Source organism: Lissotriton helveticus, chromosome 1_1 (genome assembly GCF_964261635.1).
Source record: "Lissotriton helveticus chromosome 1_1, aLisHel1.1, whole genome shotgun sequence".
Lineage (NCBI taxonomy): Eukaryota > Metazoa > Chordata > Amphibia > Caudata > Salamandridae > Lissotriton > Lissotriton helveticus.
In genome coordinates this window covers 773,854,468-773,881,627 of record NC_136057.1, presented here as the reverse complement: position 1 = coordinate 773,881,627, position 27,160 = coordinate 773,854,468, and the positions used below count along the sequence as shown (strand labels likewise).

General features: G+C 42.3%; 1 protein-coding gene across 6 annotated transcripts in view; it reads right to left on the bottom strand.

The window, feature by feature from the left end:
* The window catches only part of ASZ1 (ankyrin repeat, SAM and basic leucine zipper domain containing 1), a 2,002,188-nt gene that overhangs the window by 256,058 nt on the left and 1,718,970 nt on the right, over positions 1–27,160 (bottom strand). The window lies entirely within an intron of this gene.

The following is a 27,160-nucleotide window of genomic DNA, read 5'->3' as shown; positions in this document are numbered from 1 at the left end:
GTATATTGTCCAATGTTGGGGATTGTTAGTGATGCGGTACTATGTAAATAGAAGTACCATTTTCTCTTCACTGGATAGCTGCCTTAAGCAATACAGTTTGATCCAAAGACACGAGGAAGTAGCACGGGAGCAACTGGCTCTAATCCAAGCATGAAAATTGCCCCCAACATTTCCTGGTTAGGTAATTAAAAGACAGCCACTGATTGGGGTGCAGTGGGCTCCTCAAAGCCCTGGGCCCTGGAACTACTGCTACACATAATGCACTGCTGGCCCGTGAAAGTCAAACGAGGTACAGGACCACACAACGTTTTGTGTTAAAGACAGATTTATCATCTAGCTTATAAGTAATTATAAATAGACTGCATGCTGTCGATTGTTTAATGTTCTCTCTCATAGAGAGAACAAGCTATCAGAGTACAAGTGAAGGTTTATAATTCGACTAAGTGGAACAGTCAAAAAACACAACAGAATCTCTAACTCAAGGCAACTCAAACCGCTTGTATTTCAAAAGGTAAAAGATCAGGGTGAACATTACTTTAGCCGTTAGCTACTTGTGCAAGTTAATACTAGTTCAAAAAATTTCAGTGTAAAATCTAAATGGGGCATACACTAATGCATTTGCTAAATTATTTTCTATTGCATACAAAAACTGAAAAAGCCATGATCAGAAGTGCAAACTGGGAGCCTATGTTCCACGTTTTTGGGTAATAATAAAATACTTTAGATTTGTGATTGAGAAACGAATTTCTACATATAGGACAGGCAATTTATAAAGGTACTAATACACTTTAGATCAGTCTGAGTCTATTGCATCTTGTGATTTGTTTGCTACATACTAGGAATGAGAAGTGTGGCTCAATGGTTAGAGCGGCAGACCCTGATGCAGAGGTCTAGCCTGGGACCAGGGTTCAATTCCCGCTTCGGCGGGTCTTGGGCTCAAAAAAAATTCCACGGACCTGATGATTCTCGCCTCGGTGCCTATTGAAGAGGCAATAGCTTGCTTAATCTCCACAACGGCCCCCACAACGCTACGGATGCCTGGCCTCCACCTTGGGGGTGCCCAGGAGTGGACACCTCACAGGGAAAGCCAGGATGGGTTCCACAGCGGTATTCGTACAAGCGCCTTGAGACCCTTGCGGGTGAGTAGTGCGCTATACAAGTATCAATTTACATTTTTAGCAATGGATGAACTACATTGAGTGTCAGAGGCACAGTTCAAGTCAACTCGCAGCAACATAGACATAGGTATGCAGACTTTACAGAGAAGGAATATGCACATGCGCTACTGGGAGAAGTATTTAATACTTTTAAGGAGGAACTAATAAACACATGCATTAGGTAGAGCTTTTCCTCTTGTGTATCTTACCATTAATAAGCCATATGTATCCTTTAAATGAATGTTATAGGACATCTCTATTTAATGACAATGTCAAAATAAACTTATGTTGAGACACGCTGAAAAGCCATTCTAATCAGCTTAACTAAAGGACGAGAGCAAACAGGCGTTGAACCTAAAAGTGACTTTTCCTGAACAAACAACTTAGTGATGGAAGGAATGCATTGCTTTGTATCCATTAAAATAGACCAGACATATGCAAATCAGTCTTGGGGCGACTCCAATATGACAGTCTAGCCGTAACTGCCAGGCCAGCTTCCCTAGAGATGGAAAAAAACCAAAAGTCTGGTTTCAGCATGAACTTGGCCTCATTAGTAAAGTGAAGCTTTAATGATATGGCCGGGCCCAAGTCTCAGATATCTTCAAAACTTAGGACATATACTGCAACAAACAACAAATGTGATAGGAAAGAATGCCTGAATTAACCTCAGCTACCGGCGATCGCCTGGGACACAATCCAGTCCATTTTTTGCCCACTGTACCACTCTACACAGACACTAGCCATGTACAAGTCAGCCCATTTCGTTACTTCAATAAAAACAATCCAGTCCGAAGTGTCAACCCTGGTGCTCTCCCGATGAGAAAACAAAAAACCCCAGACCGATTTCAGCTTATTTGGGTCTCTTTAGTGAGTTGAAACTTGGGTCCTTTGGCAGAGTGAGCATTCAAACCCTTATGTGAGCAAACCTATCACACTGTGAGAATCAGAGTCACAAAATAAGTAATGGAAAAAAGAATGAATTAATCTCAGCCACTGGCAATCCCTGTTTTTTTTCTCCACAGACACACATAGTATACTGCCACTGGTATCTGTAAACTGAAATGGGTATAGCTACAATACACCTTCCACTTGGAGGTCATCAATTTTGATGACGAGACAACAATTAAGTGCGTCCCCTGGCCTCACTCTGGGACCATTTTGAGTTGGTTACCGCTTAGTCCTTAGGGTAACAATCCGGTTTATTTTGGGGTGAATGTGGACAGATGGTTTATAGTGTTTGTGGAGACTTTATGCCGGTTTACATTTCCTTTGCACCCATATAAAAATCACTGATGAATATTCTTTTTTTCTATTTTTATAATGAAAATCCCACTACAGTTCTCATAGAAGGTTCTTTAGCTGACTTTATATACATTAAGGGCCAGATGTACGACCCTCTTTTGCGCTCGCAAACGGGAGATCGGCCATTTGTGACCGCAAGTAAAGGTAATGGCATGTACAAACGCTATTTTGCAAGTCACTCACTCGCAAAATAGCGTTTGTGACTCTCACTACTAGGAAGGGGCGTCCCTTCCTAATAGCAAGACACACTGCCATATACAATTGTTTTGCGACCGCATTTGCGGCCGCAAAACACTTGCAGTTTACCACCAGCTTCAAGTAGGTGGTAAACCACTCGCAAACAGGGACCCCTTCCCTTTTGTGAGGAAATATTTTTTAAGGACAGGCAGTGGTCCTAAAGTTTCATTTTTCTTTTTTTAAATCCATCCCGTTTTCCTTTAGGAAAGCAGGCTGCATAAAAAATAACTGCTTTATTGAAAAAGCAGTCAGAGACATGGTGGTCTGCTGACCCCTGCAGGCCACCATCCTTGTGAGTGCAAGCCATTTCCAATGGGGTTGCAAATTGCGCATGCCTCATGAATATTGAGGAGGCATGCAATTTGCAACACCATTGGGAATCGCAAACAGTGTCTGAAACACTGTTGTACATTGCAATTTACGAGTCACAAAATGCAAGCGTCGTACAAATGGCCCTTAATCAGTTGGCATGGATTAACTGCCTCCCAAGGATATCTTCTTCTGACTAACAGGTGACAATGTATTTTACTCAACAAATAGAAAAAAAGCGCAATCTCATTGTCAGACATCAGAAGCCAATGTTGATTTCTAAGTAACGAATTTGGACTCAGCAGGCCCAAACATTTTATGAATGCCACATTGCAGAAAAATGGGATGTAGGCCTGATAAGGAGGGGGTTAGATCCAGTGCCCAGTTGCTTGGAATCATCACCCATCTACAGGCATAACTTTTTAAATATTGAAATGGAATGTTGAGCCCACCACACTTTCAGGAGTTGTGGAAAGGCAGTAACAGAGAAAAAATAAAATTTCTTAACTGCATCAGCATCCTACCTGAAGATTTGCAAATGCAATCCAGGAAAAGCCTGCCGTGGTGTTCAGACTGATTCCAGACACCCCCAAAGGATATGTTAGTTTGAAGACCAGGCAGCTCACTGTGCCACTATGATCCCTTCTTACCAAGGAGCGAATAGTTTCTGGCAACTATCAAACATGACAACCCTGACCCCTCAGGGATCGTGTAAACAGTACAATACTTTTTGCTCAGTCACTCGTGCTCACTTTGTCTCAGAGAGATAAACACAATAAACGGTGGAGACGTTTTCAATAAGTATTTAGTAAACCAAGGTAATTCTAGCATAAAATACATGTGCTGCCACAACCATGAGACAGAAACAGATGTATACGGTTATAAACACCAATAGAGTAAATAGCAGGTAAAATTCTACCATAGTGCTAAAACAATGAAAATATGGAGGCATATAGATACATGATATTAATAATGTATACTTCTACAATGCAAACCTTAACTAGATGAACCCAAGTGTACCTAGCATGTATGTAGGTGTATAGCCAAGGATTCCCCTAGGAAAGAGCGAAACCCCTTACCTGATGTGAGAGAACAAAGGACCCCATCTTGGTCTAGAGTTGGGACACCCCGCAAGGGATATCAGACCACTGCGTTCTGGAGCGTCTGTGTGCAGTGACCTCAGCATCTCGTGTCAGCATGGAAGTCTTTCTCCTCTGGTTTGCCCAGCGAAGATGTGGTGCTTATATACCCGAAAGGTACTCTTAGGGGTTCTACCTAGATGTGTCATTGTACTGTGGGCATGTTGGCCAAGGATGACAATAGAGGTAAACCTTATACAGAGTTATTATGCAAAAGATGGTAATCCTCCTGTGATACCGAGAATCCTCATGCATAATAAAGGAGGATATTTTTCGGAGAAAACCACACAACATCTATTCGGTACCTAACTAGGTAGAAAGTCGGCGCCAGAACGTTAAGTAGAACAAGGTAGGGCTAATGTAGGTAAAAGGTTGTGCAACTACCTAGGCCTTTATTGGGGTACATTGGAGTACATAACACCCACTCCTCATCTGAAAGGAGGATAAAACTAACACATGCTAAAATATACCTGTTAAAAACAAATATGAACATAAAAACACGATGTGTTCAAAAAGATGAAAGGTAAAAAAAAAAACTCTACATAAGTCCTCTTAACAGTCTATAAACTGTTGGACCATCTGAGCACGCCAAAAACCATAGTGTTCAATGCGAGCAAAAGAGAAAAAATAAAACAAAAATGATGTTTTCGAATTCCAATTTAGGTTGTTTTTCGAAAAAGGCCAAATTGTTCCCAGCACCCGGAGAGCCAAATGTTTATGTGGGCTGTGTGGGAGACGCAACATCACTACTGTTTGCCTTTGCAGACGATAGTCCCTATAACACCTCAATGGATCAAAGGTGATCTTCTCCGGTTCCCACAGCCGTTGCTGAGGAAGCACTGATGCCTGTAAGTCTGGAACAGAGCCTGTGTCCATTTCGACAGGAGCTGAAGCATCCCATGGTGGCTCTAAGAATGCCGACATCAGGATCGGAATACATTGAGAACATTGCACTACAAGGGCATTTAACGGGTCCAGCAGTACATCCACGTCCGGAGGCGCTACCGATGAAAGTGTTAGACAGATTTCCAACATCCCTTCGTGTCCACAGAGTAAGCAGCGGAGTACAGGCAAGACGCAGTCGAACCAGACTGATCTGAATGACAGAAACCAATGCTCGCTTAGCTCCCAAAGCCGAGGTGTTGCCCAGATGGAGTACCATGTGTTCACGTCGCTCCAAGAGCACCTTTTCCATCTCTTTGGAATTTGGGACGTCCATTGTGTAGCAGGAAAATTAAAACCATGATACCTCCTACAAGTAGGACCAGCGGAAGCCCTCCAAAAACACTTCCCAATACGGAGTTTATCAAAGATGGAATATCTCAGAAAATAGTCTGAAAGTTATTTAATAGCCCAGAACCTATGTTCTTAAATAGGTGTACTATCCCACTCGTATCAGACAAGTTAAAAATACAATGTATGCTGACTGCATACACTGGTATGCAGTCACAACGTTTTAATAGTTTGTTTCTGTGTATTCCTGCAATTTGTTAGAGTGGCTGACAAGTGGCATTTTTTAAATATAAACTCTTCACTTACTCTGTCCTATTTTCGTACTTTGAACTCCCCGGTCCACCACGAGCGTTGCTCGATTGTTGTGGAGGGAGTTTACCTTTCTTTTCTACTTCTCTTCAGGTGCATTGTATACACTTCCGGTAGGAAGAGGTGAGCGGTCTAGCGCTCTAACCTCTTTCCCTTTAAAAACGGATGCTGGGGGCGCAGCGGACGCGCCGGCGGCGCGCCAAAGGCAAGCCTGTCTGCGCCCGTCCGTCACCCGGAGCCAGGACCCCCGCCGGATCCCTTACAGACCAAACAGCACATCCTAGCACTATCTCCACTTACTCTAGATAGGAGCTGGTATCCATTAAAGATTGTATTTCCTCTCCCGCTGCAGGTAATGAGATCTACACTTGTATTCACCAATTTCCCCCCCTCGGTTGAAGGCCCACTATCTTGCCCTCTCTGTGGCTACCATAGCTTGCCACTCTCTCTGGCTAATGTCTCCTCTCATATCGTTGACACCAATAGCTTATCTGTAGCCAACTGGGATTGTTTTATGGTGAATGTTCGTTCCCTTCCCAAACATTGCACCAACATATGGGACCTACTTTCTTCAGCTTCCTCAGACATTGGGTTCCTAACGGAAACCTGGATAAAACCCTCCTCCGCCCCGGATATTGCAATTGCGGTACCTGACGGATATCGCATTTTAAAACTAGATAGGCCACATAAAACTGGTGGTGGGGTTGCAATTATTTATAAAGATCCAATAACAGCGATATTATTAGATCAATATTGCAGTGACAATATAGAAATTCTCATATTTAGAATCGATCTTCTCTCACAATCAAGCTGGAAGGGAGCTCTTGTTTATGGCCCCCCCCTCACCCCCGGGCCTCTTGCTAATTCTATCTCACTTCTTCAGGATCTGATTGCTCCACATGTGATATCAACAAATAAGTTCTTATTACTAGGCGACTTTAATGTTCATAGCGAAAACCCCGATGACCCGGAGGCCACCACTTTCTGGAGGGAAATGTCTGCCCTCAGACTCACATAAAGGAACAATACCCGACACACATTGCCGGCCATGTTTTAGACCAAATCCTTTCTAATTCATCTGATATCTCTTATAAAGCCACTATTCCCCTAACATGGTCGGATCACTCGTGTATATCCTTTGACTTGACTGGTACCCGTGAACATGTAACTAAAAAGGCCCCAACAACTCGCACTTATAGACAGTGGCACAAACTCTCTCCCAGTAAATTTCGTGCTGAATATACCCCTGAATATTCTTCCGCTTCGGATACAGTCGACAATCACTTGTCGTCTATTCATAACACAATTAAGCTCACTCTAGATGTCCTAATTAATTGATTCTTACACTCCTTGACCTGTCCGCCGCTTTTGATACCATCTCTCATCAAATTCTGCTGGACAAATTGCGCTCTATAGGCATCCAGAATTTTGCTCTGGCCTGGCTCCAGGACTTCCTCAGTAACCTGCCTGAGCCCATCCTTGTTCAACGTAGTATATATTGCCCCTCTCTCAGCACTGCTCAGGAAGATCGGGTTTATCCCGATCTCCTACGCGGATGATACACAACTTATCCTATCATACAAGAAAGACACTCCTGACATCCAAAACATGTTCAAGGAAGTGGTGTGGCTCACTGGTTAGAGGTGGCAGACCCGTAAGCAGAGAACGGCCCGGGACCAGGGTTCAATTCCCGACGCGGCAGGGTCGTGGACCAGGGTCAAAACCGACTCGATAATTCTCGCTTCGGTGCCTACTCTAACCAGGGAACACACTCGGCAACTCTGGGCATTAAGCTTGCCTCATCTCTACAACGGCCCCCCACAGACGCCGGGGATGCCTGGTTTCACCTTGGAGATACCCAGAAAGGGACCATCTCACAGGGAAAACCAGGACGGGTTCCCCAGCGGTCTTCAGCGCTAGGATACTCCATGGAGTCGCAGTGCGCTTTACAAGTACACCCACATTTACATTTACATTTATGAGAGCCATAATATCTTGGATGAGCAGCAACTTCCTGCAGCTGAATGCAGGAAAGACTGAAGTGATACTCTTTAAGGATGCGATTACCAGCTGGTCCGCTAGTTGGTGGCCTGATGATTTGGGGCCATCGCCTCAGCCAAAGACAGTTGTCAAAAACTTAGGGGTGCTTATGGACAAAGATCTAAACATGGATGAACACATAGCTGAAACAAAAAGAGCTTGCTTCTACGCACTTAGCCTCCTCTGTAAGGTTTTTCACTTCCTACCCGCGTCCACACGCAAAACCCTCGTTCATGCTCTGGTACTCAGCCGTTTGGATTTCAGCAATGCTCTACTGATCGCCGCTAAGGAATCAGCATTGCAAGGTCTTCAGGTGGTCCAGAATACAGCTGCACGCCTGGTAACAAGCGTTCCTTTCCGTGCCCCCTCACTCCTCCTGTTGCGCAAGCTTCATTGGCTGCCTGTTCGCAAAAGAATACATTTTAAAATCTGTTGTATTGTTTTTAAAGGCATAAACCAGATGGGCCCTGCCTATCTTGCCGATAAGCTAGTGAAATACATGCTGCCTCGCTCCCTTCGTTCCGAAGGGAAGGGCCTGCTCATTGTCCCGCGCATAAGGCAAACCAGGCTGGGAGGAAAATCTTTCTCCTACCTTGCCCCCAAACTGTGGAATTAATTGCCTCTTGAGATTCGTCTCACCACTAAGTACTTAGGCTTAAGAAAGAAGCTCAAAACGTTACTTTTCTAACTTTGCTACCCATCCCAACAGTTGTCCTCAGCGCAGAGATACCCCATTCGGGGTGATTCAGGCGCTCTATAAATGACGTAAATAAAATAAATAAAAAGGAGAGGATGTAGCCTTACGGCTAGAGCGGTCGACCTCGAAGCTGGGGAACCGGGTTTGTGTCTCGGCATTGACGCTCAACATCCTGTGATTCTGGGCAAATCACTTAATCTCCCAGTGCCTAACAAAAATTAATGTGTCTTCATGTAACAAAACTGGTGGTCATGTAAAGCGCTCTGATACCCAATGTCTCGGGTCTAGTTCACGCTATATAAAGCTGTTTAAACAAAAAGTATGACTTTCAGTCTGCCCAGAGAATCAAACAGTACAAGGGAAACATTTAACGTCCAGAGCGGCGCCTCTCTGACTGTGTGGGTCAGTAGAAAAAAATATTAGCATACAACAAGCAACCCTGGAACTTACTGTGACCAGATATGGGATGCCTGGCAGCATCCCACAACAACCACCTTGGTCATTCAACATCAAACAACTCCAGTTCGAGAGTAGTTTGAACACCGGATGAATCACAGCACCTGGGGATCCTTTGAAGTGACAAGACAGATTAGCAACCAAAGGGTTACAAGGTCAGAGAAGCATAATATCCTGACAAATTAGAGACCCTCTAAACAAATTCTCACAGTCTGAACTGCCGAGAAAGACTTCAGTGTCCCCATTTCTGCAACTAAATCTGTAAGGTAATTCTCAAAATTCATGAATGTATTCCCTACCCAAGGCTTCATACCTGCCTACTTGGTGGTACTGTAGACAATATTGAAATTGGAATGTTGTCACGGGCAATGTTATGTGGCCATGGCTTAACCATTCTGTGGAAGGTGACTCAGCCACTGTGAAAGGTAATTGCTCTAATTTTGCAACGCACAGCATTGTATATTTTGCATCTCTTCTGTGTCATTGTTGTCTGCCTTTCTGTTAAACTATGAGCAGAGAACAAAGATGTACTGTGGATATAACGCCAAGGCACATGATCAGAGCGCAATGACTGTAGCATCCAGCTTAATAATAGGATGGACCGTAACTGCGATTGCCCATGTTGAAGAATGGACAGGTCTTGTTGTAATACATCTATTGTAGAAGACACAATGTTGTCCAGTGAATAAAACCTGTATGTCAGTGTGGTCTTGCCAATGCCAAAGCCTTTTCTTGGTTAACCCTATCGTTTTTCACGCAATCTCTCCAAAGCTTTCTGTTGAGATCTTCCATACTTCGTTGTTCGACGTGGTTTCCGGGATCCCTTAGATCCAGGTCATCTGAAAGTAAGGACAACTGTTGTTTCACCTGGGACAGTGGGACAGTGTGGAGGTTCTTAGCCAGTCTAAGTATAACTTCCAGGATGTCACCACCCCCGGATGATCTCGTTGTACATAGCGTTGGTCCGGCCTATGGATACTAAACCCTTCGGTGGTACCCTTGAATCTTGATTGACACTCATTTGTGTGGAAAGGCCAAACCCACAATCCCTTTCAATTGGGGTCTGAAGTATTGTATGAACCCTCGTGTATATAGTCATCCAGCGTATCCTCACTATGCTGTGTATAATTGTGCCATCTCTCAAAGTGTGTAAGCGAGGAAATCAGAGTTGTGTTCAAGTCCTTGATATTGGTTAGTAGAAGACAAGAAGTCTGTTACACTATATTGTTTGGGAAGATAATCTGCTGTGATATGAGACAAGCTCTAAATAATGCATCGGGTTCCCTGGACTTGCCAATCTTCAGTCCCCCAGACAGATTTGATGTCTATGCTGTCCCTCCAATAGTCAAAACCCTGTAAAGACAGCTGGGAAATAAAGAAATCGGAGTATATCTGTTTAGTGTTGGTGGTCATATTTTTCATTGCAGGTGTGGGTGCAACCGTGTAATAATATGAGACTGGGTCTGAAGTGTTAAACCCAGAAAAATAAGCAAACTTGTGTGCAAATGTTTGTGAACTACCTTTCGGTGGTGTCGGGCAATGTTCCCATTGATGGTAAGTAAATATATTATGCGGGATACTCGCTTTGTGCAAGAAATGATGACCATTATGTTGACAACAATATTTGGTATCAAATTCAGATGTGTCATCATACAATTCTTCGTTAGAGAATGCAGCAGACTGTTCTAAATCAGACAGCATACTATTCACAGTTTCAAAGTCCCAATCATTAGAGAGTGTACTGGAAGTGATATAATTTAAAGAAATGTTAAATGCATGTGATATTTTCAAAAGTTCTGCCAGCTGAGCCGTGCAATGTCCAAGAGACTGCGTCTGCGTCTGCGTATTGCTAGGATGGAACTTACCGTCCCGCATATGTCTCTTTACAATTGCACAAGCTCCACTGTATTGCTGTTGACTTCCTACGGCTGGCTGAGCTGAACAGTCAGTGAAAATTATGTATTCATACTGATCTAGCAGCATTATTTAATTTGGAAGAGGATATTCTTTTTCGTACTGCAAGAATGCTTGTGTCTTTAATGTAGAATAGAATTTGTAGTGTACATCTCTTGCAGTGAGAGAATTAGCCCAGTTCATCCATCAAGGATGCAGCGCTTTTACGTTTGGAAAGATTGCTTTTGTAACAGCCTGGAAGGTTGGTACTGGAGTTACGACAATTATTAGCTTCTCCTGAGTTAGTGCTCTGTCTCTCACAACAGCAGTCTGTTATGCCGCCAGTATTTTTTCAGTTGATGCAAAACTCATTTCAGCTTTTGTGTCCAGATGTGATTTGTATGCTATGTTGCATTTTAGAACCCCAGTTGGCTTACATGCTTAATAGATCATTTTAGTCATTTTATTAACAATAGGAAATTATTAATTAACAGGGCCAAAACCTTTGTTATGGTCTGTGGCCAGAAAACTAAGAAATGGAAAACCTTCTATATAGAGAGTTCCCCAGTAGAATCTGTTAATACTTTTTCTTACCTGGGAGTAACTTACTCAGGTAATGGAAATTGGATACACAAACTCAATGTTTATTCAAAGATGGTTAAAAGTGCCCACAAGATTTTAAAATGTGCATCAAAGCTAGGCAATTGTCGTATTAAGGATATGGTAGACATTTATAAGGCTAGATGTGTTACCACAGTCCTTTATGGTGCAGGGGTGTGGGGCCATAATCATAACCAGATTCTGCAACCCAAAGAAAATTCTTTTTTAAAAAGCCTTTTGTGTCTACCCCCAACATCAAGAGGTAGGAATAAACCACCTATCGGATCAGATTGCTATGCAGCCTTTATAGATATGGAGATCCATCTGGGCCAAAGATGAGACTAAATTTGCTCAAATCATCATTAAAGATTGTCTACTCTTGGATAAAAGTTCACGTATCCCCTGGCTTAAATATATCCATGATTCATTTAGTAATTTATTTAATATCCAGATTCAGGGAGATCCAGGTTGTGTGACAACCATTTCTAAACAGGAGATCAAGGATACCTTTGTAGCCCATTAAATAGAGACTCGTAGGAGAGTGGTAGGGAAGCAACCTACCTTTGTATTTTATCAACAGATTGATCTCAGTGCAGAATTTCAAGATTACCTGTCTGTAGTGATTAGGCCCTCACACCACTTTGTCCTGACTCTTTTGAGACTACGTATAGTACATCACCTAGTTGCCTTCCCTACTATGAAAATGTTTCCTTCTACCCCATCCCCCTGTGGCGGGCTATCGAAACAAAGCACCATACACTTTATGCTTTTCTGTAAGTTTTATTAATTTCTAAGTCGTTTCTATCTGAAAACATTTTTTTATAAAATTCAATGTGAGAATAACCCATGCAGCTATGAACTTATTGGTTGCTCTTGAAGATCCTGGAATATGTTTTTATGTTGCTTCTTTTATCCAAAAAACAATTGCTGCTAGGAAAGGAATTGTGCTTGATAATTAATTGGACTGTTTTATGTATTGGAATGTCTTTACACAAGTGTTTTAAATCCTGTTCTTGCTTTTATGGTTGCTGTACATACCGAATAAAGCTCTTTTTGTTTGATTTGTATGCAATTGGTACAGTTTCCCTTTCATTGAATGTTAGGACAGTGTATCCGGATTCACCCGCGACTACACGGATCACCAAGTTTGTAGTATTTACACGGGTATGTAAATGTTTGGAAGCTATCATGTCAGCTTGTAGGGAACAGAGAATCTCTGTGTGTTCCTGGGTCCAATGTCTAACTGAAATATCTGGTCTACTTAAGTCGTAAAAAGGTTTTGCTTTTTCTCCATAATCCAAAATGTATATTATGCCAAAATTTAGGAATCCTATAATGGATTGTAGGTCTTTCAGAGTTTTTGGAAGTTGGAGCAGCGCACATTTTTCTTAAAAAATTAGCTGCTAGGCCTTTCCCTTCACTTGAGAGCTCATATCCCAAGAAGAGGACATTGAGGTGGGCAATTTTTGACTTTTTATAGTTAAATTTGTAGCCTTCTGAGGCAAACCCCAAACTTATGTGGTTTACCCTGTTCAAATGATCGAATAGTTAATCGTCTGACAGATAAATATAATCTACATAGGACAATGCCTCCTCATCAAAATTTTGAAGTTACTCTGATGCTCTTGCTGAGAACAACCCTGGGCTATTCTTATACCCTCGGGGCAGTCTACAGAATTGACGCTGAGAGCCTAGGCTGGAAAATGGGGTTAAATATCTGCTTTCAGGTGCTATATTTTCGGAGAAAAAACAATTGTAGATATTGAGTGTTGTTTTGTATTTCTTCTGCACAATGCTATTCATTAATGCAATACTGTGTGAATTTTTTACTGCAAATATTTTTGTGCATGTGTTCAAATGCCTATAGTCTAAAACTAGACGATATGAATTGTCAGTTTTATTACGGGAAACTAAGGATTATTCATGGAAGAGGAGCAATTCTCAATTACACCTTGGTATTTAAGTTGATCTAAGAGCTCCCAGACTTTTTTTTTAGCGTCATGTTTATTGGGTACTGTCTCTGTGGAGTTGGAGTAGTCTTTACTGGGATTACATGGGGAGGTGACTCAGCATCCCACCTTACATGATTGCGGTATAATGCTGGAGCAAGTGCTACCACCCACTCATGTGCCTATTCATATTTAATTGATTCTGGAATGAGGTTGGAGAAATCTGGTAAAATTACTGTTTCTCCTTTTGTGCAGTCCATAACAAACTCAGGTCGCCAATCTTTTTCAGCCAAAAGGATATCTTATCCAAAAGGCAATTTCTCCCAAAAGAGACCCTTCACCTTCTTGTGTATGTCCCCCTCCATATGGAGTGTTTTTTCTGAGAACTGGTGTGGGACACTTACCCTAGTATCAGCTGTTTCCATCGTGATAGGCTCATTCAACGCCACTGTCGCAAAAAATTCCATCGGGTTCTAGCGAGCTATTGTTACTTCTGCTATGCTGTCTAGCATCATCAGAGCCAACTCCTCATTCAGAAGTTAAGTCCTCAGCAGCTTGGCCATTTATTTTAAGGCCAGCTACTTTCTTCTTTTTTAATTGAGGTTTGGATTTTGGATTATCTTCTTATTTGATATTATAGTCTGAAGTGTGACGTGTATCTCTTTACTTTGCTCGCTACCCAGGAGCCCAAGCAGCTACTATTTAGTATCAGCCACACAGTGTGGTTTGATCAGATCAATGGAGACAAATCTCTTCTTTTTTGCCAGCAAGAGGCTGAAGAAGTACTGTTCTTGTTCCTTCAACAGCCATGACAGGTACAGGCGTTCTGTAAGATGGCCCACATTCTATCATGTCCACAATCTTTCCTCTGACCAGGTCCCCAATCTTTAGGACCCAGGCAGTTGTAGCTGAAACTGCTTTCACTTCCCAAGTGACAGTGCGTATTCATTGAGTTCCTGTAAAACAGCCAAACTATCAATGATGTCAAATGGTTTTTCATCCGCCACTGTGTTGCCACCATCGAGGTCGGGTACCCACATTCTCGCCCCAAACAGGACCTCGTATTGAGTACGACCTCCTAGGGAACTTCTTGCCAAGTTAATCTGGACCCCATATAGGTGATTGACCCTACTGCAGCCCGAGCCTAATAGCCTTGGGGTTAAGGATTGCTTTAAGTCCCGTTTTTTCCTCTCCGCAATCAAATTTTCCTCAGGATGGATTGGATACGATATCCTTTAGGCTGAGGTTTGGATTTTGGTTTATCTTCTTTTTTGATATTATATTCTGAAGTGCGACATGTATCACTTGAATTTGCTCGCTCTTCTGATGTGTATTCTAATCACCCTTCCTTTCGGAACTTTTTGATAAACCCAGAAAGGAACAAGAGGAACGTATACAAGTATCCCAATAGTTTTTTTTAATAATGTCACGATTTCTAAGGTTATACCTCCTGTCAAAGGGTTCCTGTTGAGGAGACCCACCCAGTGACTGATCTATTTTCTCTATTCTTCGGTTGTTTATTATCCCATTTCTTTTTAGAAGAATCAGGTGCTTATTTGGAGTTATCCTTTTCAGTACTACCCATTACTTGTGGTTTTGCAGGTCTAGCTCCAAAATTATCTCTACCTAATGAAGCATAGGTATCGGCGATAAGTTTTGGGAATTCTTGCAACTGTTGTTCAGGAGTGCATTCTCTCAGGCATTAGCGTACAGCCACCGTTGCTGCCTCCCCTTTTATGTTTGCCAACATAATCATAGATACCTGGGAATAATTACCTATTAATTTCATCCCTAAGAGCAGGTTCTGCCCCATATTCATCTGAATTTGTCTTAATACCTCTGGTATCACTGCTATTGAAAAGGTGCCATGAGTCCTGGTATAGGTGGCAAAGAAAACTGTGCCCCAAGTGGTACAGTCCTCTATCTGGGGAGCTATTCCCAAAGGCAAGAAGATTGTAAATTGTTGGTGTTTTTCTTGTGGGCCTGTGTGTGTAAACAGCTTCTAGCTGTGCTGTTTTCAGTGCTATCCAGAATGGCATTTGCTCATATTTAATGGGCATTCTTCCTATAACTGCATTCCATGTTTGTATGGTGATTTTAGCTGCGTTCCCTTGTAACTTACCTGATGGAGTCACCCTTGTAGGCTTAAGTGTGAGTGCTCTCATAACGAACTGTGGCAGATTTCTGTAATGTTTTATTATTTCTTTGTGTAGTGGATTTAAGTGTGCTACTGGCAATGTGTCAAGTTCTGGATGCGGTTTGTAAGCAGCTAGGACCGGCCAAGTCGCTCCTTCTCTGCTGAGTGGACCGTGTCTCACTTTGTCTGTAGTGTGTGGGAGGGCGCCTTTAAACCAATTTATATGCTCTTGGTAAGTGAGTGGAACTTCTATGTCCTCGTATGGACAGTACTCTTCTGGTATTTCATCCGAATTAAATGTATTTGTATGCGCATCTGCAGGAGGGAATTTCACCCATAATTAGAATACCTCTCTCCTGAATGACTAGTGTGCCTCAATCATGAATGTTATGGTCTCGCCTAATAAGGGTTATACACAATGTAGAGAACTATAATCCTTCAAGCTTGAATAAACCTACAGCCAACACATAGGGTATACCCACTCAGCTGCAGCGGATTTTCCCTTCTCACTCCAGAAGTCTCTGGGTAAATGTGAGTAGGGGTCTCTGAGAAAGCGCTACTGAATAACTCAAATTTGAGCATTAAATAAGAACCAAAGAAGCGTTGGTGGCGCCATGTTGTGTAGTTCCTAAAAATCTATATAGGATCTGCGAGTTTAGACAACATAACTAAGGGATTGGTGTCCAGACTTATTCCAGACACCCCCAAAGGATATGTTAGTCTTTACATCAGCTAGCTCACAGAGCCATTATGATTCCCTCTTACCAAGGAACAAATAGATTCTGGAAACTATCGAACATGACAACCCTGACCCCTCAGCGATCGTGGAAACAGTACAGTACTTTTCGTTCAGTCACTCATGCTCACTTTGTCTCAGAGAGATACACATAATAAACGGTGGGGACGTTTATTGAACCAGCGTCATTCTAGTATAAAATACATGTGCTGTAACAACCATGAGACAGAAACAGATGTCCCGAGCCTGCTTGCTCCAAAAACTGTCCCTCGCTGGAAACCGGTTGAATTACACACAAACCTGTTAGTACTGATCAAAGTGTTGCGCTGGAACATGGTCCTAATACGGTAAGACTGTATAACTTCACAGTGTGGGACTCACAGTTCTTTGCTGAAACTAACAAGATGAGAAATTTGCAAAAACAGAAGTGCAGTTTTCCAGATTCACTGGACTCTGTGGTTATGAAGTTCAAACATGAGAAATGCAACTTTTTGACATCTGCTAAAACCACATTCCCCAGTGAGCCGATCCACCGCTACAAAATGAGCTACTGAATCCCGCTCTCTAGCTGTGAAACTCATACTGGCCTCACCCTCCTATTGTCACTTACTGAAAATATCAAGAATCTCTAAAAAAACGCAACCGGATAACCGACGGAGCAAAGATACCTGGGACAGCAAACAATCGTGTACTCTGCACCAGCAGCCAAAAAACGTCAAGTGTGTTTAGGGTCAAGCCTTCGTGAGCAGCATGCGCTCTTGCTTGCGAGACACTATTGTGACATTAAGGGGCTTGTAGCCGCCCATTGTTTACCACTGATTGGCTTGTCACTCTTTTTATCTTCGTATATGCCTCCTAATTGGCCAGCGTGTGCAGTAGTGTCACTTCCTGTTCTTCTGTGGAGCATGGAACAAGTACAGATTTATTCACCTTAATTAATATCCCTCTGCTGATCGCTCTGTGATTCAGGTACTATTTTCATTGTCCGTGTTTCTTTATCTCCCTCCCCACTTGCCCATTCATGTTTCTTTATGTTGTTCCTGCGTATATCCTCTTGTTGTCACATAGGAAAAAAGTATCCTGCCAACATGTTTTTCTTCTGGTGTACATAAGCTATGAGTTTGTAGTCTACATTATGTAGACAGATAGGTTTACACAGTGACGCACACATACTGATCACGCATGCTCTTTTCAAACACAAAATTTGGGGAATATTTTACCAATAAAGATATCTATTTTGATGTACACATGGCCTGTCGCATTGACGACACTTACTTGACAAGCCTGCAGGAACATTTATGCTGAGACTTATACTACACTAGTTGTGCTGGAACTAAAGGCATGTAAAAAAGTGACCACCCTGTCTGTAACGCACAGTGGAATTTGAAGTCATGCAATAATGTTGGTCACTTTAATCATTGTACAATTAGCAAGCATACTGTCCTCATCTATATCACTTGTCACAAAGAGGGTCAGCAGTAGAAGTCCTGCTCTCTTTTCATATACTACAGAGCTTTTCTTTGAAGCCACACTTGACACAACTGTAAAATCCAATGCTTTTGACACTCCGCTCTTATCCACTCCAACCTTTTCAATTCAATACACTCCACTCTAGTCCACCGCACCCTAATCCACTCCAATCCATTCTACCCCAATCCACTCTAATCTACTCCACTCTAATCTACTATATTCTAATACACTCTATTCTAATCCACTATACTCTAATGTACCCCAAACCACTCCACTATTATCCACCCAAATCCAATCCACCTCATTCTAATCCACCCCAATCAGCCCCAATCCACTCCACCCCAACCCGGTCCACTCCAACCCGGCCCACTCCAACCAGTTCCACACTAATCCACTCTAATGTACTCAATCAACTCCACCCTAATCTACTCCAATCTAATTGACCCTAATCCACTCAACTCTAATCCAGTCCAATCCACCCCACTACACTCTAAACCTCTTCACTCTACTCCAATCCACTTCACCCTAATGAATTGCAATTAACTCCATGCTAATCCACTCCTATCTCCACTCCAGTCCAGTCCAGTCCAGTCCAGTCCAGTCCAGTCCAGTCCACTCTATGACTCTGCACCATACAACACTCCACAGAACACTATGTCACTCCCCAGCACTCTATGCCACTTCAGACTACTAACATTAAGCCATGCGCAATAGCAGCTACACTGGTGTACAGCATGGCTATAATCCATTGCCAAAGCCAAAAGATCTCAAATAGGCTACACCTATTGGCTTTGCCAATGATTGTTTTGTTTTTCTTCTCCCGCTCTTCACTATGACCTTCAACTCAGCTTGTCTGACAGAGTAGATTTCACAGCGTACACTCCTAAATCAGATGAGGAGTGGATGTGTATAATTCTTTTAAGCAAGCCTTTAAATGGGATTAACAAAGGGGGGTGTCTCTGAAACAGGTGTTGCCTAAGAAGCATAACTAGGAACATTTTCAATTAAACTCTTACTTCACATAGTATACCACCTGATAAGAATGCCTGTCTGTGAACGTTTTGTTATTGGATCCAGATATTTCACACAGTAACGAAATATACCTAAAACAAAAACAGACCCCTTGGTTCTGGGGCTTAATAGTATCAGATAAGTGAGTATCAACAATGATCAGGTTGTGAATAATTTGGAATTGAATATGTTTCAATTCTGAAAATATGAGACCCTGAATTTGCCATTACTACGGTCTGTGTAAAGAGTTGTGGTATTCAGTGTCTCTATCACTCCTATTCTTCCCTTCACTACTTTCTTTTGCAGCCGCTCTGTTAGACACGTATGCCCTTTTCCTCCTCACATCTTTCTGAAATCCTACAACTGTATATCTCACACCTCCTCTATCTCCTCGTCAGCATCCTCTTTCTACTCTTTCCTTCATGTACTTTCATGCATCGCCTTCACTTAACAATACCCCCACACACAACGCACCACCTCTCCTTTCAGCCCTGAATTTTCTTTTACTTTTGACACTTGACTATTTCTCAAGGCGATCTCTAGAGGTGCTAAAGACTGGATAAGCATGTATTTATCAACACCTTTATGACCCACTGACAGACACTGTGAGCAATTTGCACTGCCTTTGGCATTAGGTACAGAGCTCTCAATTGTGGCCCATTATAAATTCTCAGACATAACTTCAATTCAAACACATCTAAAGGTGACTCAGTCCCCAATATGCAAGAGCAATATCCTGCACAACAAAAAATCCAAAAACACATCTTGGAAAAAGCAAACACTCTTAATGGAATGCAAGATTAAATAAAACATGAGAAATGTAAACAGGAACTACAATGCTGACATGGATTGCCATTACAGTTTTTACAATCTTTGCTGGGAAATCGAACAGTATTTGACAGTAAAGTTAAGGACATGAAAGTAGGGTCCAAAAGGGACCTGTTTAAATGTTACTTTTAATTGCTACCAGGTCTGAGACCTGGAGTGACCCTCTCCATTTAAAGCTTTGCTCTTAAGTGCAAAGATAATTTCCTACTTCACCGGTGTTAACGCCATAACGTTCCAGGGTTATCACAAGTGGTATGACAAACAAATTACTTACCTTCGGTAATGCTTACTGGAAGAGAGTATGTAAATGCAGATTCCTCACCTTTTGAAAACTCTTCAGGGGGGAGACTGGATCCGCAGTACCCTTACATACCAGTACAAAACATCGGCTGCCTTGCGTCTACATCGTCCAGCACCAGTTGTGCATGGGCCTAAATTAGTGCCACCCATGCACGCTGACATCAGTTGCTTTCTCAATTCTTCTGTGCCCACAGTTGCGGAGCCATTCAGATTGGTTCTGTGCAAATTGCTACATTGGGGTCTTGTATATGATGTGACCAATCCATGGAACTAGGAGGTGAATGGGTTGGTAAGAAATGTGAGATTAGATAGTGTCTACCAGAAAGAGCATTACTCAAGGTAAGGTACTCTTCAAATAGGAGAGTTCTAACAGCAGATTCCATATCTTTTGAATAGCTACCCTAGCAATACCTCCTAGGTAGTGGGTCAAAGAACTAACCAACTAAAAAGTCCTGAAGGCCGAGCGGGCAAAGTGCCTTTTACGGCTGACAGATAGTCATGAACTTATGTAGTGTTGTCCAAGTAGCAGCCTAATAAATGTGGAGAACCACAACCCTGCGTACCAATCCAGTTGTACCATCCTTGGCTCTGATGGAATGAGCTTGCAAGCCCTCTTGGGGCAGCTTTTTGGCTAGTGCATAGCAGATCTTAATGAGAATATAATCCAGCACAAGATGGTCCTTTCTGCAAAGCTTTGCCTTTCTTTGCTTCAGTGAACCTTTTTAGATGCAACTGGTGAAGCCTTTCCTTCTCCTTAAAGGGGTGAGGCGGCAGCAAAGAACGTCAGAAGTGCGATGTTCTGACCAACATTAAAGGAAATCACGCCCTTCGGAAGGAAGAAGGTCAAGTCTGCAGAATCAGCTTATCGGGGTAGAATGTGGTGTAGGGCGGGTTAAAAGAATGGGCCTGCTGTGATGTATTCCTATAGGTTCTGAATCGATCCCCCTATTCCTGACCCTATTCTGGTTAAACAAACCAACAAGTTAACTAGCAGTCAGCCCATGAGGCAGAAAACCCCCATGATGCAGATACCGTTATCTGACGCAGTCCCACTACGGCACAGGAACGTGTTATCTGATTAGGTCATGACGCTTGCGATCTAATTAGACAAGCGATATTCCTCCAGCCCCTGATAAGGCATACGGAGTTCTCATAACAAATCAAACCTATGACAACCTGGGCAAAACCCTGCGGCCATTGTTTTGATTTCACCGAGAACTTCAGCAAAAGAATGTGCTAACGAGCAAGTCGTATGACATCCTTATTGACGTATCTATGGCCATCCTTACGTCAATCTCGGCACCTTAAAGGTATAAATATTACCGATATTGCCCTATGCAAACACACGCGGTGGTGACGAGACGGAGCAGCCATACTTGCCGAAGCCCAGAGCAGAGCAGACCCCGCTGGCGCAGCCCCGCCTTCCTGACGCGCTGAGAACGAGACGCGCTGCTTTCTCCTGCCGAGAAATCCAGCACCGGCGCTTCCGGGTAGCCCTCGCAGGCAGCCTGGAATATCGAGACCAGAGAGAGAGATACCATCCCTCATTCATCCTTAATTCCAGGTACAGAACTGAATAACCCCTCGCAGAGAATTCTTTAGTTATTCACTTGGCAAAAACAAACTTAACTTAAACTGTAACTTTCTATTCCCGCCCACGTATTAGGCTTAGGTCAGGTACACGGGGTAGGCGTATTTAGAAACACCAGTTGAGTACGTTTAGTCAACTGTATATGTGTATATAATATATTTTATTCATTTTAAAACATCTTATGGCTTAGAAACCATATCAATGTTTTTACAGTATTATTTTATACTTCTGCTTTTAATGTATGCACTTTACTTAACTATAAGTATTGCAATAATATCGATCCATTTCTCTTGTATGAGAAAAGAGACTGATCAATAAATAACACCTTTTTATTGAACACGCCCGTCTCTTCCTTTTCTCTACATTCTGATGAGACTAAGAATGCACGTACTGACTGAGTAAAATAAATTGCCTTTTGTTCACACGACTCTCGAGATACACTCTTGATTAGGGGAGAGCAAAGTTGTCATGTTCTATGGTTGTCAGAAACTAAATCCCTTCTTGTCTAATCAGGGAAGTTAATTCCTTCCTGAACATTCGAGAAAGTTTCTAGTGAACTCTGAGCTAGCTGGCAAACCCAAAACTTTAAGTCTAATATCGTCAGTAGTAGACCTAGTTAACGTCTGGTCTAGGCCTTTACTATTGAAGGTATTATTCCAATGCGCAGAGCCTATTGGGATAATAGGAACTACACTACATGGCGCCCAACGCGTTTGGAAAGGGCGATAAAACTAACGTAAGACATTTAAAGTAACTCAGTCGTGCTTTCTCACTCAGACCCCTTTCTTCCATAATACTCCAAAGACGTCTGGAGTGGGTAAAAGGTTATATCCGCCAGACCTCGCAGGAGGGAACTCCTATGTATGGTTCTTGGTATAGTCAACGTTGAAGGATACACTGTTCCAAAATATTGTGCATCTAATCTTTGTTTCCATAAGAAACCTGATCTGCAAACAAACAAAATAACCATCCTGTCGGTAAAATGGTAGACAGTGATGAAGAAAGAGAGGCAGTTAGATTAGCAACTGAACTCGCAGCAGCTGATGCTACCATGCAGGAAGCAGACCAGGATATAATACTCATCCCGGTCATTAAAAGGAAATCTATAACCATAAAACTTATAGAAAATGGACTGACACCTAGAGGTGGTACAGTCATATTCGTAATTGAGGCACATGAATATCGGCAGACAGAGGTATACTATTCATGGATAAATTTTCCAGCAGCAAATCCTGTAACAAAGTACTTCCACTATTACAAAATAGAGGAACCTCCTGAAACGTACACTCCTTTCGAGGAGGTGGAAGTACCACTCAAATTTCAAGAGCATTTGCTCTTATTTGATGGCGCCCTAAAACATAATAATCACATCACCAGGCTCGGTCCTTTAGGTAGACCAGGAGCAACGTGGCCGGTCCTAGCCGGATACACACCACATCCAGACATCGTCGGGATGTCTGCAGCTAACCTGTTAACACAGCTAAAACAATTAATAAAAATACATAGACAATTAGTCCAGTATGTGATGCGGACTTCAACAATTCAGCCAGCGATTAAACTCCCACAGCTGACCCCTCACCAGGGGAACACAAATAAAATTACACCACAGAACATCCAGTCCTGCCTAGGTAAAGTACCGGCTAAACGGGACCAAATACCATTCTGGCTAGCGCAGAAAAATCACCCAAATAGAGGCGGTGTTTCCAGACACCACCCCGCTAGAAAAGCACAGGATTCTGACTATCTGTCTTCCAATGGGAATCGCACCACACATTGAGGACTGTGACACTTGGGGTACAGTCTTTGCTTCCATCTACACAAAAACGCACGGTGTTCCATCCATTTCGGTAATACCAGATGTGCTAAAACAAATTCAAGACGAATACGGTCCAGAACCCGCTTTAACTCTTGGTATGAAATTACTAAAAGACTTCAAGCAGGTCTCGGCTATATTATTAGCCAACATAAAGGGAGAAGCAGCAAACGTGGCGATCCGCCAGAGGTTAAAGGAAACAGATATAGCAGACCAACCAGCTGAAATTGCCAGAATCATAGAAAAATCCTATGAGGAACTAGGTAGAGATAGTTTAGGTGGAATACCAGTAAAACCACAACTAATTGAAAGTCCTGAAAAAATATTTTTTAATAATAATTCAACATCACAGAAAAAGAGCTGGGATGGAAACAAACAATCCAATCCCAAAGAAAAGAAATTCCAGTCCAGAGGAAGGTCTCCTAGGCGAAGAGAGAAATCTCCGAACCAAAGACACAGGTCACCCCAGAGTGACCCCTCTGGGAAAAGATATAACCTTAGAAATAGGGATAATATAAAAAAGCCTGATAGATATCAAGATATTGATACACGTCCCTCTCAATCTTTTCAGACTTCCTCGCAGAAATCGGAAAGAAGAGGACGATCAGAACAAAGAGAAGAGCACGCCAAGTCCAAAGACAAGGAACCTGCTCAGCTAAAAAAGAAATTACAATTTCCAAAGAAGAAGGTAGCCAGCATTAAAATAGTTAACAATGCCGAGAATTCTGAGGACACAACTGAAAAACGGGGAATGGGCTCAGACAATGCTAGACAGCGCAGCAGAAGTGAGCATAGCTCGCAAAGTCCTTATGAATCATCTGGAGACAGTGGACACGAATGAATATCTTCAAGTGGAAACTGCAGACACCAGAGTTAGCAAACCTCACAAAATATACGAAATAACATTACGTATAGAGGGGGATAAGACTAGAATAATAAGGGGACTATTTTGGGATAATCTCTCCAAGGGCTATGATATCATTCTAGCTGAAAAAGACTGGCCACCAGAGTTTGTCAGGGATTGCCCTCATGGCGAAGAAGTAATTATGCCTGCCTTCTCAAATCATATCCCAATTCATAAAAAATACACACTTGCTAGAAAGTGGGCAGTGGCTCTAGCTCCTGCTTTATATAAAAATCACGTGGGATGGGATGAGGACTCTCCTCCTCACAAAATCCAGTTAAAATCACAACCTACTGCACAAAGGCAGTACCCAATTAAGCAAGAAGCTATAAAACAGGTAAAAGAAATACTAGATCAGCTAGAATACCAGGGGGTGATTGAAACTTGCACCTCACAAATGAACAACCCTTTGTTTCTGGTCTCCAAACCAGACAATTCATATCGTCTAGTTTTGGATTACCGACACCTTAACACATGTTGCAAAACTTTTGCAGTGCAAAATTCGCATAGTGCTGCACTAATGAATAACATAGTGCGCAAAAAATACAAAACAACATTAGACATCTCTAATGGATTCTTTTGTCAAAACATAGCACCAGAGAGCAGATATTTGTCTGCGTTCTCAATAAATGGCACTCAAAAACAATTCTGTCAGTTAGCCCAGGGGTACAAGAACAGCCCGGGAGTATTCTCAGCGAGAGTAACAGAATTACTACAAATATATGATGATGAAGCATTATCTTATGTCGACGACATTTACTTAACAGATGATGACTTGGAGACTCACTTGAAGAGAGTGAACACCATAATACTTGGGTTCGCAGCAGAGGGTTACAAATTCAACTTTAAAAAATCCAGAATTGCCCATCTGACAGTCCTGTTCTTAGGATATGAATTATCAAGTGAAGGCAAAAGCCTGGCTGACAATTTCCTAGAGAAATGTGCCGTAATCCAAGCACCTAGAACACTAAAAAACCTACAGTCGATTCTAGGCTTCCTAAATTTCGGAAGAACATACATTGCAAATTACGCAGAAAGGGTCAAACCCCTTTATGATCTGATAAAACCAGATTTTAAAAGATCCAATTGGACTCAAATACACACAGAAATTTTGAGATCCTTACAAACAGACATGCTAATTAAAACAAAATTAGAAACACGTGATAACACACGCAATCTTGTGATTCGAGTCATCCCAGGGAGATGCGGATTCACATACCTGACCTCTAATGAGGGAGAAAAGGTACCAATTGCATTCAAATCACACTTGTACACAGAAGCTGAACAGAAATTCAGCAACAAAGAAAAAATTGTTCATGCAGTTCAAACCGCAATAGCTAGAGAAAAAGATCAAGCTGACGGTAGACATATCACAGTCAGAACAGCAGAATCAGCCTTTGAGGCAATAACAACACCGTGTAATTTACCAACAACAACATTGAATCCGGAATGGATACAATGGGTGAATTCAATCACAACGGACAAAGTATACTATTACTTTGATCCAGAACTAGAAGAAATGGAAAATTTAGAATATGAAAGAGCATTCCCTCTGCCAATCGACATTCTGCCTTTACGACATTACGCCTGTGTAATTTATACAGACGGACATGCTCAACCCCCCGTTTGGGGAGAACAGGCATACAACCCCACATGTGGGATTACAAAAGAAGTGTGGCGCGGAGGTAAACTAAAACCTCTATTAACAAAAACACACTCAGTAGAAACTAATTCAGAACAACAAACTGAAATACTAGCATTGAAAATGGCGCTAGATAATGCGGATCGCGAATTCCCGACACTTATAGTGTCAGATTTATATTACTGCGTCAAATCATATAACAAGGATTTGCAGACATGGATTCAAAACGGCTACAAAGATGACACAGATGCACCAATAAAGCAGAAAATGCTCTGGGAACAAATAGCTCTTTTACAAAAAGAGCTACCAAAGACTCACGTGACACACTCACTGAGTCATCAGCGTGATGGCGTTCATGTTGCAGGGAATTCATTGGCTGACACAGCCGCAGCGGCAGCCACTAAATCGGCTCCCGTAGTTCGAAAAAAGCGTACATTAAAATACATTGACGGTGAAAACGTCATCAAAAGGCGACTGCTCAGCGCTACCGATCAACTATCCACTCAATTATACATACATAATCGATGCAAACTCCGTCCCTTTTGCTCGAATCCCTGGAGTGGGGGATAGAGTGATTCCAAACATGGACAGGAGAAACTTGTTAATCGCAGACGCACATATGGGCGAGGGTCTCAGACACCTCAAACTAAAAGATTCTCTGGAAGAATTACAATCACGGTACTGGTGGCCAGGCATGAGCCTGCGTCACACCATGTTTGTAAAAAACTGCCCAAACTGCAACAGAGATCGCAGTGGGGAGAGAAACAGTTTAATACCTCGTCGTTTTACTCCAGAAAAAATCAAGAGTAAAAAGGAAGGCTTGCGATTAACATATACAGGCTAGTTTCCACTTATAATGTAGATCACCAGCACTCGGCTGACGTCTGGACTGTTATACAAAGATTTGCGAGTCTAAATGGCATATACGCTAAGAGCATGCTACGTTTGACCATTGTTTTCACTCTAGCCCTCCAGCCTGATGGGAAACATGGCCAAATGAGCATAGCACAGCGGGAATCTTCTCACTTCCTTCCTGAGGGATACGGGATGGTGTAAAGAAAAAACCAAGGCATAAAGCAATCTATAACGGAAAGGATATTAGGTTCGGGAGCTGGGTGGGTCAAACATCTAATAAGTGTCCAACATAGTCTAAATAACTTGCCAAGAAATTCTCTGAAGGGATTCAGTGCGTACAAATTATTATTTGGAACTAGGATGTTGATCTCTGACATTGATAGTCAGACTTCAGTGGTGAAAGAAAAAAGCTTTGATATCAAAGACCGTTTGGCTATTTTGTAGGACTTAAACAAAACAAGAAAAGACCTGAGCAACATAAAGTTGAAACAACAGCCAACAACCACTGAAGAACCACCACCTGTCCCAGCAAGACCTGTCTGGATTCCAAAA